Here is a 20573-nt window from a genome sequence, read left to right as displayed (position 1 = left end):
GTATATGTGTGTGCATGTATGTATTTATGTATGCAAATGAGACAAAATATATTATGTACCTTAGTTGTGTTCTGCATTCAAAGAGCAGATGGAAGAAAGATAAATTTCTCTTTCAATTTATTCTTGGGAATCAAATGAAAGAAACAAAGCCACTGAAAGACTAGCAGGCATTTTCTAGGGATTGTATTCCCTATGGATTTCAATTTCAATTACTCTCAACCCTGGCACATGTTATTATCCTTGAGTCTAATGCTTCCTCTTCCTCTTCCTCCTCCTGTTGTGTCTTTGCCTTTCTGCCTGCCTGTCTTCCTCTCCTTAGTAAAATTGGCTGGAGCTACTGAGTGTTCATTTGCATACGGATCAACAACAGCACAGCCTTCAGGCAACAGAAATAGAACAATGGCTGGTCTGAGCCAAAAATAGGTCAAGCATGGCCTGATGATCGGAGCCTGCATGAATGCATTTAAAAATATTTCAGCAAACCCAGCTGGCCAGTCTCCGCCTTAAAAAGCTGCAGGTCTCCAATGTAATCCCTCAGAAGCAATTCTTTGTCCCACTGCCAAACCTGCATGCATCTCTCTATCTACCTCTCCCCCCCCCCTCTCGTTCCTCTTTATGTTTTCTATTTGGAGGCATGTTTACATTTTAAAATCTGTTTATGAATGTGATGGAGAGAGATCAGTATTTTAATTCCAGCCAATGACTTCTCTCTTTGGTGGATACTAAACTGGATTGACAAAGTAGTACAAGAGAAATAGACCTGTGTAAATTCAGAAATAACACTGTGGAAGCTTCTACTCAGGCTGTGGTTTTTGCTTCACCCTTATGTTCTATTTTTGTTTTCTGTTTCTCCTGCTTTATTGCAGAGTTGGCTGGCTGAAGCAATGCTTTTTTTGCTACTATCTAGATGCAGGGCAGAGAGGTTTTTAAATTATTATTATTTATTGTACTCATAAGAGGAAAAAAACATCAATAAGACATTGAACTTTGATTTTGAAATCGATCATTCCCTCTTTGTTACTTTTATATTGCATTCAGCACAAAATATTAGAATGATGCAAATTACAATATCCCTTATTTAAAAGAGGAAAACATTAAACAGTTTACAGTTTGCAGATACATTTAAATATAAATGTATATTTATATTTTTGCCATGCCACGAAGACCTGGCTTTGCCAGCAGGCCTGGGGACCATAAATTTACATCTTTGATGGCCAATTGTATGAATGGTATGTATGTATATGAGTGTGACCGCCATTTCTTATAGTAACTTTTTAAAGGGGTTTTCAGTTTGTTAATGTTTTAGCTTTAGATAATATTCAACTTCTTTTACTGTTTTGTATCTATTTATTGTATTTTTTATTTTGTTTTTTATATTTATTTATTTTTAAATATTTTTATTGATTTTATAATATAAAAACACACACGCAACATATAACAAGTGCTCAGTAATTGTGCCCACCACCAGACAAACATTCGTACCCCATCACCAATTGGGGGTGTTTCTTGTATAAATCATTTTAACCCAAGAGCGAAATATTTCTTTACATATTATACAGTGATTCTAGCTTGTTTATTATAGCTTGGTCTCGGATTCTACTCGCCATATATCATCTTACCTTGTCCCATCATCCCATCAGTTGTCGCAAATCAGTTTCATTAATCAAATTCATCCATAATCTCAAATTGAATGTGGTCCACCATGTACCGGTACCAATTTTGCATTGTCCATTTTGTCGCGTCCTTCCAACCCAAGACTATTACTGCCTGAGTGCTTTCTATCTCTGCTTGTTTTATTTCTCTGAATTCTCCCATCTCATTACTTTTAACTAATACTGCCATTTCCTTAGTAATTATCCATCTTATATTTAATATCCTATTAATATCCTCTTGCACTTTTTGCAAAAATTCTGCACTCCCTGACAGTACCTGAAACATGTACATCATTTTGGGTACTATCATCATTTTCAAGGCTCTTATTTTAGAGATTCTCCTTAGCCTTTTCTCTTTCCAGCTCCTCATCAGTTTCAGCATTTTCCTCCATATTAATTTATAATTCACCTCCTAGATTTTCGCTAAATTTCTCAATAACCAAATTCCCAGATATTTAATTTTCTTTCATCCTAACTTCAACCCTGATTCTTTTCTAATTTCTATCTGCTCTCTTGGATTATTTAAACACATAATCTCTGATTTTTCTATATTGACCGACAATCCCGATTCCTGTTTAAACTCTTGTAAAATATTTCTTATACCTTTGATCATCTCCATCGGGATCTGGGTCAATATAATTACATCGTCTGCAAATAGGTTTAGTTTCATTTCTAATTCCCCTATTTTATATCCTACCCAAGTATTATCTTATCTTATCTTGTTAGCTAATGTCTCTATTGCTATTACAAATAACATTGGAGATAAAGGGCATCCCTGCTTAGTGCCATTTTGCATTTTAATTCTCTGTGTTCTTTGTCCATTCACCCTTATATACACTTCATTTCCTTTACAAATCTCTTTTATAATTTCACAAAATCTGTCCTCCATATTTAATTCCTTATATAGTTTATATAAATAGCTATGGTTAACTTTATCAAAAGCTTTATAAACATCTAATTTCAAAATTCCTAATTTCCTTTTAGTAACGGGAGCATGGTATTACATTTCTAATTGGTTCATTTATCTTCCTTCCCTTCACAAATCCATATTGATCTTCTTCAATTATTTTTGGTAAAAATATTTTCGAGTCCATTTGCCAATATCTTCATAAATATTTTATAATCTTGATTTGCCAAGCTGATAGGACGGTAGGCCCCAGACTCTCTTAAATCTCAACCAATCTTTGGGATGGTAACAATCTCTGAAAGCTTCCATGTTTGCGGGATATCATGAGTTAACAATATATTATTAAACAATTTCCCCAAATGCGGCAACAATTCATTCATATAAGTTTTATAAAATTCTCCTGTAAACCATCCAGGCCCGGTGCTTTGGCTTGTTTTAACCCTTTAATTACTCTAGCAATTTCATCTTGTGTAATTTCTGCATTCAATATTTGTTTATCTTCTTCACTTACTATTTTCCCAACGTTGAAGACTCCTATGTTTACCTGCTCCTACTTATACAAATCCTCATAATATTTTCTCCTTATCTTCTCTAACTGCTCTTTGCCATATCTAACCTCTCCACTAGGGTCTCTCAGTGCTAATATACATGATTTTTCTTTCCTCTTCTTCAAATATCTTGCCATTTGTTGATTTTGTCCCCCAGCTCGATATTTTTTGTTGCATCGTCATTCTCATCTTGTTCCATTGGATTTCATTGTACACCATCAATTGTTTCCTTTTCAATTTCAGTAAACTATTCCTATCCCTACTTAGTTAATCTCAGTTGCTCTTGTATCAAATCTATTTCCCTTATCTTCGTTTTCCTTTCTCTCCCCCACCTCTTTCTAATATCTGCTTCCATACACATTGTACCCTCATATAGGCCTTACATGCATCCCACACAATTGATTGTTTAATATCACCCACAACATTAATTCTAAAATATTCACATAACTCTGTCTGCAATTTATCTTTATCTTGTTCACTAGCAGTTACAAGTGCATTATATCTCCAAATTCTTTGATTGCATTCCTGACCTATTTCCAATTTTGCCAATAGTGGGGCATGATCTGACAACCAAATACTTTTAATATCTACTTTTTTAACTTGTATATTGCCCACCCTGTTCATTAAGATATAGTCAATGCAACTAAATGTATGATATCTTGCTAAATAATAAGTACCTCTATTTGGTATATCTGCATGGAGATCCACCAGATTAAGTCTATCTAAATGTAACATCCTACTATTTCCGATCCCATTTGTTAATTGCATATTGAAATCTCCTGCCAAAAATGTTGTGTCCTCCATAAAGTTATCCAACTTCCTCTTTGTATTTATTATAAATTGTTTTGTTTTTGCATTTGTGGCATAAATTGCTGCCAGTGTCAACTTCTTTTGATTAATTTTCCCTTTAACAAACAACCGCCTCCCTTCTCTATCTTTCTGAACTCCAACCTCTTCAAATAAAACCCTCTGATGAATAAGAATTGCCATACTTCTACTATTTTGCGTTCCTCGAGATTCATATACCCATTTCTATTTTCTATCATTAATCAATTTATCCCTTCCTCCCCGTCTTTTATGTGTTTCTGTCAAAATCATAATATCCACCTTATTTTGCTTAGCCATCCTCAATATCCTATAATGTTTCAAATCTGATCCCAAACCATTCACATTTAAAACCATTATAGTACACTCAATATATAAGAATAACCCTTTCCCCCTCTTGTTTTGCTCTTGGTTTACTTATTTTCCCCTTCTTTACCCCAATCACCCCCCCAAAGTACATCCCCCCATGCTCCCCCCATCAGAAAGGGGGAGGACAAGAAAAAACCTTGTCCAGTCATGAGGCACTTCTCCTGATTGCGTTCCCACACTGCTGAGCTTTAGTGTATTAATACTCTTCTTGTAAGCCGCCATGAGTCCTTCGGGATTGGGCAGCATAGAAGTCAAATAAATAAATAAACAAACAAACAAACAAACAAACCAAATATTGGTTTAAAATAATTATTTAAGTCATCAGCATAACAATGTTTAAAGCTACATAAATATGTCTTGCATTCTTGCCATTTTTAAAAAAATTTAAATATATTCATCATTTATCTTTATATGTGTCATTAAAAATGGATTTTTTTAATTAAACATATTTTTCATTAAAAAATGTATGTTTCACTTCAGATTTTTAATATTCCCGCGTATTCTGGGCACTGACAGACATCCGAGCTTCCTAAAGATCCCACTGCTTTATATATTTTGAATAAACTAATGATATTAATGGTTCATGCTTATTTCACAGCATGAATGCTTTGGGAAATGTCTAGGTAGAAATAATGACCCTTTCTTCTTGGAAACTCTCAATTCAGCAATAGTTATTCTTCTTTATTAATCTGAAGACTTGATTACTGGACGGATCATTGTTTTACTATATGACCCATATCCATTTTAGTTTCAATTGAAAGTAGATGTCCTGGTATGATTTTGCAGAATTCTTACACTCCCTTTAGTGATAGTGAGATGGATTCTCAGATTCCCAAACCATGGTTTTATTACCTCTATTCTTGAGATTTGCTATGAAAGTTTTATTCTAGAATGTAACATTGTCTTTTTCCCTGAAGTAATAAATCCTCTTTTGCAAATATTTCCTATTTCCAAGGTTTTCTTTATTTCAATAACATGTCTGTGAAAGTGGATTGATAGTAGCCATTTACAAATGTTTTATAAGTGTTTCTAGATTGATCAGAGAGTTAAGTTAAAAACTGGGAGACCATGAGTTCAAATCCCATTTTAGGAACAAAGTCAGTTGGGTGGCCTTGAATCAGTCATTCTTTCTCTCTCAACCTAGGAAGTAGGCTATGGCAAATGACCTCTTGAAACTTTCCAAGAAAACTGCAGAGATTTGCCCAGCGATTGGAAAACAAACACAACTTTAAGATACAATAGATAATACAGTATATAAAAGCTGAATAGGTACATGCTAAAGTAACAAATTACTATCAGATACATTCATTGGGAAGACTAGGAGTCAAATTTATATAAAGCAAAATAAAGTTTGCTTGCTTACTTGCTTTGTTTGTTGGTTTAGATTTGATTGCCACCCATCTTAGGTGACTCTGGACAGCTTATAAAATAAGAAAATAATAATATGCACTAAAAATACAAATTATCATCTATAACTAAATGTTTCTATTTTGAAGTCTAATACAATTGAAAATCATTCTTTTCGATATTTTGATTTCATTACATTTATTTATACAACTTCCATAAAAGTCTTCAAATTATATTGTTTGCTGGTGAGTCAGGTAATGTGTGTATGACTCCAAAAAGATTTATTTATTTATTAGATTTGTATGCCGCCCCTCTCCGAAGACTCGGGGCGGCTAACAACAATAAAGAAAACAATGTAACAAATCTAATATTAAAAAATAATCTTAAAAAACCCCAATTTAAGAGATCAATCATACAAACAAGCATACAATGTATAAATTCTATAAGCCTAGGGGAAAGAGAAAAAATTTCAATTCCCCCATGCCTGACGACAGAGGTGGGTTTTAAGGAGCTTGCGAAAGGCAAGTAGGGTGGGAGCAACTCTGATATCTGGGGGGACCTGGTTCCAGAGGGTCGGGGCTGCCACAGAGAAGGCTTTTCTCCTGGGTCCCGCCAAATGACATTGTTTAGTCGACGGGACCCGGAGAAGGCCAACTCTGTGGGACCTAACTGGTCGCTGAGATTCGTGCGGCAGAAGACAGTCCCAGAGATATTCTGGTCCGATGCCAGGAAGGGCTTTATAGGTCATAACCAACACTTTGAATTGTGACCGAAAACCGATCGGCAACCAATGCAGATTGCAGAGTGTTGGTGTGACATGGACATATTCAGGAAGGCCCATGATAGCTCTCGCAGCTGCATTCTGCACGATCTGAAGTTTCCGAACACTTTTCAAAGGTAGCCCCATGTAGAGAGCGTTACAGTAGTCGAGCCTCAAGGTGATGAGGGCATGAGTGACTGTGAGCAGTGAGTCCCGGTCCAAGTAGGGCCGCAACTGGTGCACCAGGCGGACCTGGGCAAACACCCCCCTCGCCACAGCTGAAAGATGTTTCTCTAATGTGAGCTGTGGATCGAGGAGGATGCCCAAGTTGCGGACCCTCTCTGAGGGGGTTAATGATTCCCCCCCCCGGGTAATGGACGGAGAGATGGGGTTGTCCTTGGGAGGCAAAACCCACAGCCACTCCGTCTTATCAGGGTTCAGTTTGAGTCTGTTGACACCCATCCAGACCCAAACAGCCTCCAGACACCGGCACATCACTTCCACTGCTTCACTGACTGGACAAGGGGTGGAGATGTAAAGCTGGGTATCATCTGCATATTGATGATACCTCACCCCATGCCCTTGGATGATCTCACCCAGCGGTTTCATGTAGATATTAAATAGTAGGGGGGAGAGGACCGACCCCTGAGATACCCCACAAGGGAGCAACCTAGAGGTAGACCTCTGACCCCCCACTTACATCGACTGAGACCGACCGGAGAGGTAGGAGGAGAACCACTGGAGAACAGTGCCTCTCACTCCCAACCCCTCCAGCCGGCGCAAAGGATACCATGGTTGATGGTATCGAGAGCTGCTGAGAGGTCAAGAAGCACCAGGACAGAGGATAAACCAAAGCAGTTTCCGTGTTGTAGCCGGGCCTGAATCCTGACTTATTATTTATGAGGCATTGAAATATGGGAATCCAGCTCCCCTCCTAGAAAAATGAAATGTTTTAAGAGATATTTTAAAAGGTGGAATGTTACATTTCCCAAAAAGAGGAATGAATAAATGAAGAAATGTCTGTTTAGAGGCAGAAAGCAACCCCCAATTTCTTAATAGCACCAGCAGATGTTTTGCTCCCATCAATGAAGATTGCACCAGGTTATCAGGAGGAGGCCACCTTTTAGAAATGCAGATTTGGTAATCCATTCAAGACAGGATATTTTGAAACAAAGTGGTAGGATTAGCCCTCAGTCAAGATTCAACATAGAGCAAAGCTATTAAGCCACTAGAAATTGCCCAACACCCTTTCAAAGCAGTCCAAATTTCAACCAAATCTATCTCAGACAAACACCTAGGATTTGTACTTTGCATATAGAGCCAGATATGACTCCTATATGTGAGTCTGACAACATCCAATAGAACAGTGATTTTCAACCTTTTTTGAGCCGCGGCACATTTTTTACATTTACAAAATTCTGGGGCACACCACCACCAAAATGACAGAAATCTAATAAATAAATAAATAAATAAATACATACATACATACATACATACATACATACATACATACATACATAACCCCCTCATATATACAATCCCATGTAACATCCCCTTATAAATACCTGTACAGTCAATCATCAATCATCCCTCCTGAAATTTATACCACTGTCTCATTTCTGGGTACTTCTCCTGTCTCTCCCCCTTTTCTCTCTCATGTTTCTCATTTCTCTCTCTCCCTCCCTTTCTCTCTCTTTCCTTTCTCTCATTCCCTTTCTCTCTATCCTTTCTATCTCTCACTTGTTCTTTCTCTCCCTCCCTTTCTGTCTCTTTCCTTTCTCTCATTCCCTCTTTGTCTCCTGGGGCTGACTGCGCCTGCCCTCCACCCCCCACCGCGGAGGGAAAGCATTTGGCATCGGCACCGCCAACCCCCCTCCACGAGCAGCAAAAGCCTCAGCGACGGAGCCGAAAGGCAAATGGTGCGATCCGTCACTTAGGCTTTTGCTGCACCTGGAGGGGGGGAGGATTTTCTCCTCCCCACCCCCCGGCAGCCAAACGTCGCTGAGGCTTTGGGCATCGGCGCCTTCCCCTCCACGAGCAGCAAAAGCCTCAGCGACGGAGCTGAAAGGCAAACGGCGTGCCCCGTCGCTGAGGCTCTTGCTGCTCGTAGAGGGGTGGCGCTGATGCTCCCTCTCGCCACCCCCATCTCCCCACGACCGCCTGGGGCTGCTGCAGCCGGCACGCTCCCGCTCCCACCGCCAGTGCCCTCCCGCCGGGCCCAAAGGACACTTGCCGCCGACGCCAGGAAACTCCAGCTGGGCGGGGCGCTGCCGGTGCCTGATGCCGCGGTTTCTGGCGCTCTCCTGCTGGGCCCCAAAGAAGGAAGGCAGGAAAAAGGAGGCGCGAAGAATGAAGCTCTCCTTTTTCCCGCCTTCCTTCTTTGGGGTCCAGCAGGAGAGCGCCAGAAACCGCGGCAACGGGCAGGAACCGGGGGACAGCTGCGAGTGGGAGCTCGGAGGCACCGGCAGCGCCCCGCCCAGTTGGAGCTTTCCTAGGAGCTTGGCGGCACACCTGACTGTGTCTCGCGGCACACTAGTGTGCCGCGGCACACCGGTTGGGAAACGCTGCAATAGAATACATGTTCTTGCACAGGAATAAGAAGTTCAAGCTCAAAATTCAAAGAAGTAGAAAACCCCCTTACTCTCAACTCCATTTTGTCAGCTGCACTAGAACCATGTGCTTAGTGGTTCAGTTCATCATTAATTCATCTTTCCAATCAGCTTCTAGCCCCCATTTTGTTTCCAAAATGGAATTCCAGCTTGGAATTGAACCAGAAAGATATTTCTTCCTATAGAAGTATACTTAACACTGCCCCCTTTTCATTCATTTTTTTCCTGGGTTGATTAAGATAACGTAATAACTGCTTGGCGTATTCCAGTGTAAGGTTGATGGAATCCTGGTGATGACGTTTCGATGAGGTCCCACTTGTCATCTTCAGGCTGGTACTTTCGTCTTTGTGTTTGGGTGAACAAAGCCTGAGCACAAAGTCAAAAGCATCAGCCTGAAGATGATGAGTGAGACCTCGTTGAAACATCGCCAGGTTTCCATCAACCCTACATGGGAAAAGACCCAAATATGCCGGGTACATACATGTGTGTGTGGTGGTGGGGGGATTGTTTATTGCATATTTAGCTTGCATAAAATTAGCTAAATATCATTCAAACAACAATATTAATATAAAAATAAAGGTTGTTTATTAGTTTATTCCATGACTGCTAACAAAACAAACTTCTAAGTGATGTCAAGAGAAACTGAAATGTTACTATGTCTTCTGTTTGAATGTGAGCAGTGTATAATCATTGTATGCCTGTGAAATACATAAAATTATAGGCTTCATTTAGTCCATAAAAGACACAATTCATTGGAAAGATATGTCACTAGATATATACTCTGAAAATACGTAGTCCTACTGATTCCCATTCATTTAAGCCAGATATTCACAAGATGGCTTTCCAGTATATTATTGTGTGGAGTGTATAAAATAGATCTGTTTATTATTATTTGTGTCATTTATATTCCTTGTTTTCATTAACAAAATGTAGAATGAATATGAAAAAAAAACCACAGCAAAATCTCTAACAAACTCCACATTAAAAGATATAAAAACAATAAAATCAGGTGGGACAACCAGGCAGCCAATTAAAAATGTAAGAACAGAATAAAAAAACAGAACAAAACATAACATATTAATCTAAATGATGTAATAAACATATATAATTTTTATTTCATTGTTATTTTCAGCTCTGAAAATTATTGAATAAAGCCAACTCCCTCAGAGAAAACAAAAGATAGTATGACAGAAAAGAACCCCTACTGGTTGAGCACCTTATTCTATGTAAAGTTTTAGCAATCACTATTAAATATAAGATAGTAAACTAGGGCTTTACAATCCAGAAAGGTACATGGTTCTTTTCATAATTTAGATGCCAGCCTTGAGATGATAGTGCCGTGATGGCGAACCTAGGGTACATATGCCTGAAGTAGCACAGAGTTATCTCTCATGGCGTGCAGGGTGTTGGCAGTTCAGATGCACATGGCGCACATGTGCATGTGATGATCAGCGTGCCTTCGTGAGTGTGGCAGTGCCAGAAACCAGAAGAAGTACTTTTTTCCAGCATAGGCCTGTGCCCTGGCCAATTCCTCTTCCTGGTCTTAGCCCAGAGAAGTGTGATGTGCCCCCCTTTTGGCATCTGGTGCCCCACCTGCATGCTCTTTTCACCACTTAGTACCAAAAAGGTTCGCCATCACTGTGATAGTGCATAGATTAATTTCACTGCAATCTATAGTGATCATTTAGCCAAGGAAGGGAGGGGGGAGGGAGGGAGGAAATCATTTAAAGAAAATAGCAAAAAGAAAATATAAATGTATGAAGAAAAAGATTAAATTGTATACATTATTGCCAGAATGTAAATTAGAAATATGTTCCCTTTCCCCGTATTTGCTACTAAGTGATTTATGTGCTGAATTTAGTTTGCTATTAAAGTGCTAACTACTGTATTGAATGGTAACTTAGTGTCTGATTTCCTTTTTTTTCTCTCCATCTGATTTCCTTTTTTAGAGTTTGTCAAATGTAGTATATAGTCTTTCATATTCAAACAGATAATTGAGTTTTTATAAAGTAGAAAACATGACTTCCAGAACTAGCCTAACCATTTTCTTCTCCCTTCTTTGTTAAAAGCAAACTTTTGGAATTGATTTCATCTAGTAGATGTATACAGAATGGCTAGGAAATTCAAAGACTGTTCAAATATAAGCACAAAATTTATAAACTATTAAATGGCCTTAGCATGACAGATTACTGTAATCAAAATTGAATCAGAGAATTAAGAAGGAAAAAAACTGTATTTTAAACAATTTGGAACTAGATATGTCTTCTAGAGATGCCTGAGAAAGTGAAATCTTCTGCTTCATTTGACCTGCTAGGATAATTACTAAGCTATGGTTATTACCTCCCTCTTTCACACTGAAATACTTTAAGGTATTTTTATCTTTGGAAATTTGAAGCTTGTTTTGTGTGATTCATTTGCTTTGTGAAGAAAATAATATGGTTTAAAAATAATAAGAGCAAAGATACCTAGTTTGCTTGCAATTGGTGAAGTACTGTACAGTATTTCAGAATCCACAGGGAGCTGAAAAGCAAAGCAAGGAAGAATAACATCAAAAAAAGATTTCATCTCTCTATGCGAAAAATCCTGCCAATATTGTTGGTTAGTATGGCAGAGTTGATACTTCTGTTGTTAGAGGCAAGTACTTTATACTGATGCTCAGTTTAGTTGAGCTGGGTTTAAAAGAGGACGTTAACTCCTTGCCTGATTAAATACAGATTGATTTTATTCTTGGCATCTTGAACTCTGTAAAATAAAACTCCAAACCTGTCTGCAGTCAAATTCTGGGAAGTATTTTTCTTGTATTTTTCTTGTCTTCCCTTTTGATGCTATATTTTTCTTTTAGTTAACTTTGAAGTAGTGAATCCCAAAGGTGCTTTTTCTAAAAGGCAACTGGAATCATGACCTGGATGACTGAGAGTCTCCATAGACTTTGGACCAGTAAATGTTTCTGCCAGTCAGCCAGCCATTCTTTAGTCAAGTTAACTACCCCATCAAAATTCAATAATCTGGATTATCTGGTTGACTTTCAATAAAAAACTAGTTGGCCAGATTGCAGTTCTGTAGAATAGAATAGAATAGAATAGAATTTTTTATTGGCCAAGTGTGATTGGACACATAAGGAGTTTTTCTTGGTGTATATGCTCTCAGTGTACATAAAAGAAAAAGATACATTTGTCAAGAATCATGTGGTGCAACACTTAATGATTGTCATAGGGGTCAAATAAGCAATGAAGAAACGGTCAATATTAATAAAAATCTTAGGATACAAGCAACAAGTTACAGTCATACAGTGGAAGGAAAAGGATGATAGGAATGATGAGGAAAACTAGTAGAAATAGAAGTACAGATTTAGTAAAAAATCTGACAGTGTTGAGGAAATTATTTGTTTAGTAGAGTGATGGCGTTAGGGAAATAACTGTTCTTGTGTCTAGTTGTCTTGGTGTGCAGTGCTCTGTAGTGACGTTTTGGGGGTAGGAGTTGAAACAGTTTGTGTCCAGGATGCGAGGGGTCAGAAAATATTTTCACCGCCCTCTTTTTGATTCGTGCAGTGGTACAGGTCTTCAGATTGGCAGCAATTGTTTTTTCTGCAGTTCTGATTATCCTCTGAAGTGTGTCCATCTTGTTGGGTGGCAGCACAAAACCAGACAGTTATAGAGGTGCAGATCACAGACTCAATGATTCCTCTGTAGAACTGTATCAGCAGCTCCTTTGAGCTTCCTGAGCTGGCGCAGAAAGAACATTCTTTGTTGTGCTTTTTTGATGATGTTTTGGATGTTAGTTGACCATTTTAAGTCTTGAGATATGATAGAACCTAGAAATTTGAATGTCTCTACTGTTGATACTATGTTGTCTAGTATTGTGAGAGGTGGAAAGGTGGAAGCGTTTCTCCTAAAGTCTGCCACCATTTCTACAGTTTTGAGTGTGTTCCATTCTACATTGTTCTGGTCACACCACAAGGATAGTTGTTCAACTTCCCATCTGTATGCGGATTCATCATTGTCTCAAATGAATCGGATCACTGTTGTATCGTCTGCAAACTTCAGTAATTTAACAGATGGATCATTTGAGATGCAGTCATTAGTGTACAGAGAGAAGTGGTGAGAGTACACAGCCTTGGGGGGCACCTGTGCTAATTGTACATGTACCTGATGTGATTTTTCCTAGCTTCACCTGCTGCTTCCTGTCTGTTAGGAAGCTTGTGATCCAGCCAAGTACAAAGCCAAGTCATTTAGTTTGGAAAAATAGATGTGGAAGATGAGGTTTTCTATTTGTGTTTGTGTACATACATGCATATACACACCTGGACAAATGCCTATAGTTTTGTTGTAATTTCAGTGATAGTTTGTTATTGCCTTTTTCCTAGAGCTGAGAGAGAGAGAGTGGCTCAAAGTCACATAACCACTTATACCTTAATCACTATACCAAGTTGTCTTTCTTCATTTATATTAGGCTTGTGCAAAATATCAATAAAATATTTTGTTATCCTAACATAATTTTCTTTTATTCATATCTTGGGTGGCCTTCAATTAGTCACTTTATTTTGCTGTAGTAGAATAGTGTTGGAGCAGAACTCAGAAACCCTAAATTCAAGGACACTGTCAGATATGAATACTCACCAGACTTACTTTGGATTGACCAACTCTTTTAGCCTGACCTATTATACAGGATTACTGTTGAGAAATACAATTAATGGAATCATATAAGCTTTCTTGAGCTTCTGAATGAACAGTGAAATATGTATCAAAACATTTGAAATGTTTAGTCACAGCTTCAAGGAATGGATATACATAGGTCCTTTTACTGACTCACACAACAACTTGTTGAATTTATTTGAGGAGATATAATTTATGACTCAATGTATTTGTACAAAAACAGTATAGTTAACTGGTGTATTTGTATATTATGTACCACAGATAGCCTCTAAGTCACTGTATATTTATTGCAAATGATAAAATAGTGAATATGTAGTATGCATACCTCTGTTTGCATATCCATAATAAAGCCTTGATAAGCAGTGTTATAATTTTGAAGCATGAATGTTGAATGTTGATATTTTAAAATATTAACTGTATTGTGTAATGAAATAGACATGCATTTGAGCAAATCAAATTTACAGCATTCTATTGCTTTTAGTATTGGTAACTCCCTTGTTGAATTCTATAAACTAAGGATGCATATAAGAACAGCAGTTAAAACCATTACATAGTATTCCAGGAATTTCTCAGAATGTTTTTCTTTCCACGGTGATAAATATTGCTGCAATTTCTTTCACTTTGTTTGACATACAGAAATTCCAGAGTTCCAAGGTAATAGTAAATGCATGGATACTGAAATCTGATACTTTAGTTAAATCATCTCGAATTGGAGCCCATTCCAAAAATGCTGACGTTACTGATCTTATATTAAATAGCATATTAAAAAGAAAACTGTTTGCTTTAAGTGTAATTTTAACTATATAGAATAAATCATGGGGTTCATTTAGGAACATGCAACTTTAAACCTAAATGAAGAATATGTGTTCAAAAAGCTGTAATGAAGATCCATTTATGTATATTTTTAAGGTATTCTTACCTATGGCAAAATACAGTTAGCCCAATTTTAGATGACAGAACAAAAAAAGAAAGAGAGAGGGAGAGAGAGAAGGAGGGAGGAAAGCTATTATAAGACTAGAGAGTTAATTGCATATCTTCTTTAATCTTCATTCTCAAAGATTTGAGATTCTCTTAATTTCTCTTTTACAACTGTTAAATGGCTAAAAGAATCTGAATCATGATTTTTCAGCTAAGTCTCACAGTCTTACCAATTTCTTCTTACTAGTTCTATATGGATTACAAGCTATTACAAGTTATTGAATATTGAATACAACACATAAATTCACTTCATGATTACAATATAGGAAGAAATGTAAATTTGTATTCCAGACAAGGAAAACAGATATAAGGGTCACTCACTCAGTTTAATTATTTGTCTAATATCCTTGAGCTTAGCTAGCATCCTTGAGATTATAGCTTTTCTTATGAATTTAAGAAACATACCATAAAACAATGAGGACTAGAAAATGTTGTGCAGTTATATTTACTGCATTTTGAAATGCCTTAAGGCAGGGGTGGGTTCTAACCTACCTCATTGCTGGTCCGCTTCGTCCTGCATCGCATGGTTCCGCATGCATTGCGCACCATGTGGATGCACTGAGTGAATGCCCATGTGCGCTGCACACAGACACATGTGCAGTGCTGAAAATTCAACAATATGATTTTTGTCACTGACAAAACCGGCTCTGTGACATCACCACCAAACCAGTAGCAAACTACTTATGCCTTAAGGAAAAGACAATTCATACGGAAACTACCTTCTCTAAGGTATAAATTTCTAGGTGTTCTTTACCACTTCCTCATTTCTATCATAAGGAAAGGTTTAAACTTAGAGAAAGGAAACATTATGAAAAAATGACAAATATTCAGTCTTTGACATTTTGAGACAATTGGGTGTTGTGATTCCGTCCGAGGCCCCTCAGGGAACGGCTGATCTTCTGTCGGTTTCCTGCTCAGAGGGGGAGGATGAGGAACAGGAGGTGCAGGCAGACGAGGAGGAGGAATCCCAGGCTGAGGAAGAAGGGGAACAGCCAGAGGCCCCCGAGAGGGAGCTCTCCCCAGCAAGCAGCCTGGATTCCTTAGAGGAAAATGCACAAGCAATAATCGATCTGCGACAGAGAAGAGCAACACAAAGAAGGGACCAATTGGCTAGGTACTTTCAGCACTAAAGAGGCAACAGCTGGGTTTGGGTGTGGTGCTCTCTGGAAAGGCTAAAAGGCAGACCCACCCTTCCTGGCTTGTGGAGTATTATCTTTGGGAGTCCTGGGACCTGGCTGTGATCTTTGGCGTCTTGGACTTCTGGTTTGTGACTTTGAATACTGAAACCTTGGGGGGGAAAGGTGGGGGTCTTATGCTCTACAGTGGTGGGTGTGCCAGCAAGAAGTTTGCTGTATTGTCTGGACATCAGGACTCTGCTGTAAAGTCTCTTAGCCTGCCTGTTGGGAAGAACAGGTTTTTCTCTGTGTTTATTTTTCAAGCTATAAAGTACTTTTGCTTTTACCAGCGTGTCTGGCTGTTTTTTCCAGTTGGTGTTGAGGTCTGGGGGAACCCAGACAGAACATTGGGTAAGTAATTTTACCTGAAATCCAGTAATCTGTTACCAATCAGTGTGCATAATACCAATTGTTCTGGATTAATTTAAGACAACAACATAGCATATATTAACAATCTTTGGAGACAAAATGCTTTTGATTTCTTTCAAGTTCTCCCCCTACCTTATATTTAACAATTGCTTATAAAGCAAGTGAACATCTGTGCTTTATAGGTCAAGGGATAACTTTTCATATATAAATACAAGTATACTATTGTTTACTGTTACTAGAAGCAAGGAGAGTTCTGTTATATATGAATGTACCCTAAGGATTTGAAAGTACAAATATTTATGAAATTCATTATACAGGGGAAAAAAAGCTAAATCCTGGATTTCCAACGGAAACATTTTAAGAATGCAGAGTGGATTGATAATGATATGGTTCAATGCCTGTGTCAAGATGCAGTTATTCTAACGTATTTCTTTATAAGAAAAGCAAAGCAAGTGTACACACATACACACACTATATACGTTGTGTGTGTGTGAGTGTGTGTGTATATTGTGTGTGTGTAAATTATATAAGTATGGTATAATTTATATAATTATAATTATATATTACAATTCATAGTATTATGCTTGTAAAACTATTGGTTTGGGGTCAACAGTGGAAGAAAGGTATTACTCCAAGGTATCGTCATAATTATTTGATTTGTACGTGACCAAATTTGGTAGGGGCAAGAAGAAAGAAAGGAACTACAAAAAGCAATGATTCCATTTGAAAATAACCTTAATCAAATCAGGGGATGCAGGGAAAAAACATTTCAGAAAAAAATCATCACAATACTATAATCCTTGATTTATAACCACAGTTATAGACAAAATTTATGTTGCTAAGCAAGAGGCTTGTTAAATACATTTTATTTATTTATTTATTATTATTTACTTATTATTTGGATTTGTATGCCGCCCCTCTCCGAAGACTCGGGGCGGCTCACAACAAGTGTAAAACAAATCATAAATAATTCAATTAATTAAAATATTTAAAGATTTAAAAAACCCCATATACTAACAGACACACACACAAGCATACCATGTATAAATTAAATGTGCCCAGGGGGAGATGTTTAGTTCCCCCATGCCTGACGGCAAAGGTGGGTTTTGAGGAGTTTACGGAAGGCAGGAAGAGTAGGGGCAGTTCCGATCTCCGGGGGGAGTTGGTTCCAGAGAGTCGGTGCCGCCACAGAGAAGGCTCTCCCCCTGGGGCCCGCCAACCGACATTGTTTAGTTGATGGGACCTGGAGGAGGCCCACTCTGTGGGACCTAATCGGTTGCCGGGATTCGTGCGGCAGAAGGCGGTCTCGGAGATATTCTGGTCCGATGCCATGAAGGGCTTTAAAGGTCATAACCAACACTTTGAATTGTGACCGGAAACTGATCGGCAGCCAATGCAGACTGCGGAGTGATGGTGAAACATGGGCATAGCTGGGTAAGCCCATGACTGCTCTCACAGCTGCATTCTGCACGATCTGAAGTTTCCGAACACTTTTCAAAGGTAGCCCCATGTAGAGAGCATTACAGTAGTCGAACCTCGAGGTGATGAGGGCATGAGTGACTGTGAGCAATGAGTCCCGGTCCAGATAGGGCCGCAACTGGTGCACCAGGCGAACCTGGGCAAACGCCCCCCTCGCCACAGCTGGGAGATGGTTTTCTAATGTGAGCTGTGGATCGAGGAGGACGCCCAAGTTGCGGACCCTCTCTGAGGGGGTCAGTAATTCCCCCCCCCAGGGTAATGGACGGACAGATGGGATTGTCCTTGTGAGGCAGAACCCACAGCCACTCCGTCTTATCCGGGTTGAGTTTGAGTCTGTTGACACCCATCCAGGCCCCAACAGCCTCCAGGCACCGGCACATCACTTCCACCGCTTCGTTGACTGGGCATGGGGTGGAGATGTAAAGCTGGGTATCATCGGCATATTGATGATACCTCACCCCATGTCCTTGGATGATCTCACCCTTTATGCCTTACTTATTAAGTGAAATCAGTGTCACTGTTAAATTAGTAAAAAAGCTATCAAATGAATTTGGCTTCCCCTTTTAATTTTGATTGTCAGAAGGTCACAAAAAAGGATTACTTATTCCAGGACACCACAACTGTCATAAATATGAGTCAGTTGCCTAGATCTGAATTTTTCTCACAAGACTATGGGGGCGCTGCAACAGTTGTAAGTATAAAAAGTAAGTTACTTTTTCAAGTTTCATTATAACTTTTAACAGTTACGGACTATCTGTATATCTTTATTATGGAGGTAGTTGTAGTTGCTCAGGATCCTGCCGGTTGCTGCATTTTAGGTGTCCTTCTCAATACACACTTACAAGTAGATATATCAACCCACCATGCTCGACCCAGCAACTCCGGATGAAAGGCAAGTCAGCTGGGGATAAATTCACATGCAGAAAACTCCATGACAGACATGGTTGAAAAACCTCACAAAAATGGGAACAGAAAGACCATGTGTCTTATTCAGGCTGAGGACTGAGTCAAAGACGGGGAATGAGGAAGAAGATATCAATTGGTAAGACTCAGTTCTCATTGGCTGAAGCGATGGTGTCATCCTATTCTTGGAGGTTAATTCCACCCACTATGGAGAAGTACCCACCCACACAGACAAATATGTATCTAAAAACATATGATTGAGTCCTGTAATCACCGTTGGTAAAGAAATTAGAAAGAAATCCAAATCCAGGTCTCCTATCCTGCTTTAACTGGAATTATTTAGCTAGTCTTAAACAACTGCAATTAGACAGTACTGATGTAATTGAAATAACAATGCTGTATTTGTACTGAAAGTGGGCAACTACATTTTTTGCAACCTTAATACAGTAATACCTCATGATACGAACTTAATTGGTGCAAGGAGGAGGTTCGTAAGGTGAAAGGTTCGTAAGACAAAACATTGTTTCCCATAGGAAATAATGTAAAGTCAATTAATCCGTGCAACCAAAAAACCCCCCCCGCAAAAAAAACGGCTTTCGGCGACTGCTGGGAAGCCGTGCGACTGTTTTAAAAGGTCGCAGCTGGCCTGGGGGGCTTCCCAGCACCCCCTGAACCACGAACACGGGTTCAGGGGGGTGCTGGGAAGCCCCCCAGGCCGGCTGCGACCTTTTAAAACAGCCGCGCGGCTTCCCAGCTGTCTCCTGAAGCCGAACGCCAAAGCCGAACTTCCGCATTTGGCTTCGGGAGACAGCTGGGAAGCCGCGCGGCTGTTTTAAAAGGTGACAGCCAGGCTGGGGGGCTTCCCAGCAACCTCCCGAACCGAACCCGGGGTTCAGAAAAATTTTGCCTCTTCTTACGAACTTTGTTCGAGTTACGAACCGGCGTTCGGGAGGCTTCTGGGAAGCCCCGCCGCCCGGCTGTCACCTTTTAAATCAGCCGCGCGGCTTCCCAGCAGTCTCCGAACGCTGGTTCTTAATTCGAAAAAAGTTTGTAAGAAGAGGCAAAAATTTTCGGAACCCTGGGTTCGTATCACGAGTTGTTCGTAAGACGAGGGGTTCGTATCTTGAGGTACCACTGTATTATCTGAAAATTATAACTCAGATAGTTGGCCTTCATGTCCAGTGTTATGCCGATAAGTACATTATGGAGTGTAATTTTCAGAAAATCATTTTAATAGGATCCCTGTAATAAGGATATGTTCATGACTGCCAATTCCTTGTCTCACTATAAGGCAAATTACCGTAATATTTTGTTGAGACATTTTCCCCAGTAAATAATATATCTTGATCAATTTCCTATCCACCATTCTTAACCATGAAATTATTGTAGTGTTGAAGTACTGTTGGATTAATAAAAATCAATGTGCTCATTTCCAGACAATCTGGCAAAGTGAAGAGAGTCTGCCAACTTTTGAAGTCTGTGAATGTTATTGTTTAATGATTTTGTAATACAAAAATGACCATGATAAAATAGAGGAAAGGATGTGAAGAGATTGTTGTGTGTTAAATTATAACTATTTTATATTAATATACCAAATGACAATTTGACCTAGTATTGACGTGTTCCTTAGATAGACAGAAACTTATATTTTAAATTATCTACCTTCTGGTATGAGCAAATTCAAAACTCAGCATGATCTCATTATCACTGCAATATAAAGAAATGTGGATATAAAACAGGGTGTCATAGTGACTCATACAATGAAAAGTTGAAAGGGATCATAAGAATTATCTATATACCAACCCTCTGCAATTATATTTATTTTCTGTTTTTCTACAATGTGTAAAAAAAGACAATCATCAAAGTTGGCTAATCAGACTTAGAAAATAAAGAAAAAGATTCCAGAGCTAGAAATCCTACAATCTCCAAACGTAGACTATTTATTACAGGATTCAGACTATTTATTGTTATACAGGTTTTATTCCTATGAACTTTTATAT

At 38.8% G+C, this 20573-nt stretch overlaps 1 protein-coding gene across 1 annotated transcript in view; it reads right to left on the bottom strand.

Annotated features, from left to right (window-relative positions):
- HDAC9 (histone deacetylase 9) overlaps positions 1–20573 on the bottom strand; it is a 277705-nt gene that overhangs the window by 107138 nt on the left and 149994 nt on the right. The gene's annotated exons all lie outside the window — the stretch shown is intronic.

Source organism: Erythrolamprus reginae, chromosome Z (genome assembly GCF_031021105.1).
Source record: "Erythrolamprus reginae isolate rEryReg1 chromosome Z, rEryReg1.hap1, whole genome shotgun sequence".
In the NCBI taxonomy this organism is placed as follows: domain Eukaryota; kingdom Metazoa; phylum Chordata; class Lepidosauria; order Squamata; family Dipsadidae; genus Erythrolamprus; species Erythrolamprus reginae.
The sequence above is the reverse complement of the archived record's forward strand: the minus strand, read 5'-3'. Positions and strand labels throughout refer to the sequence as shown.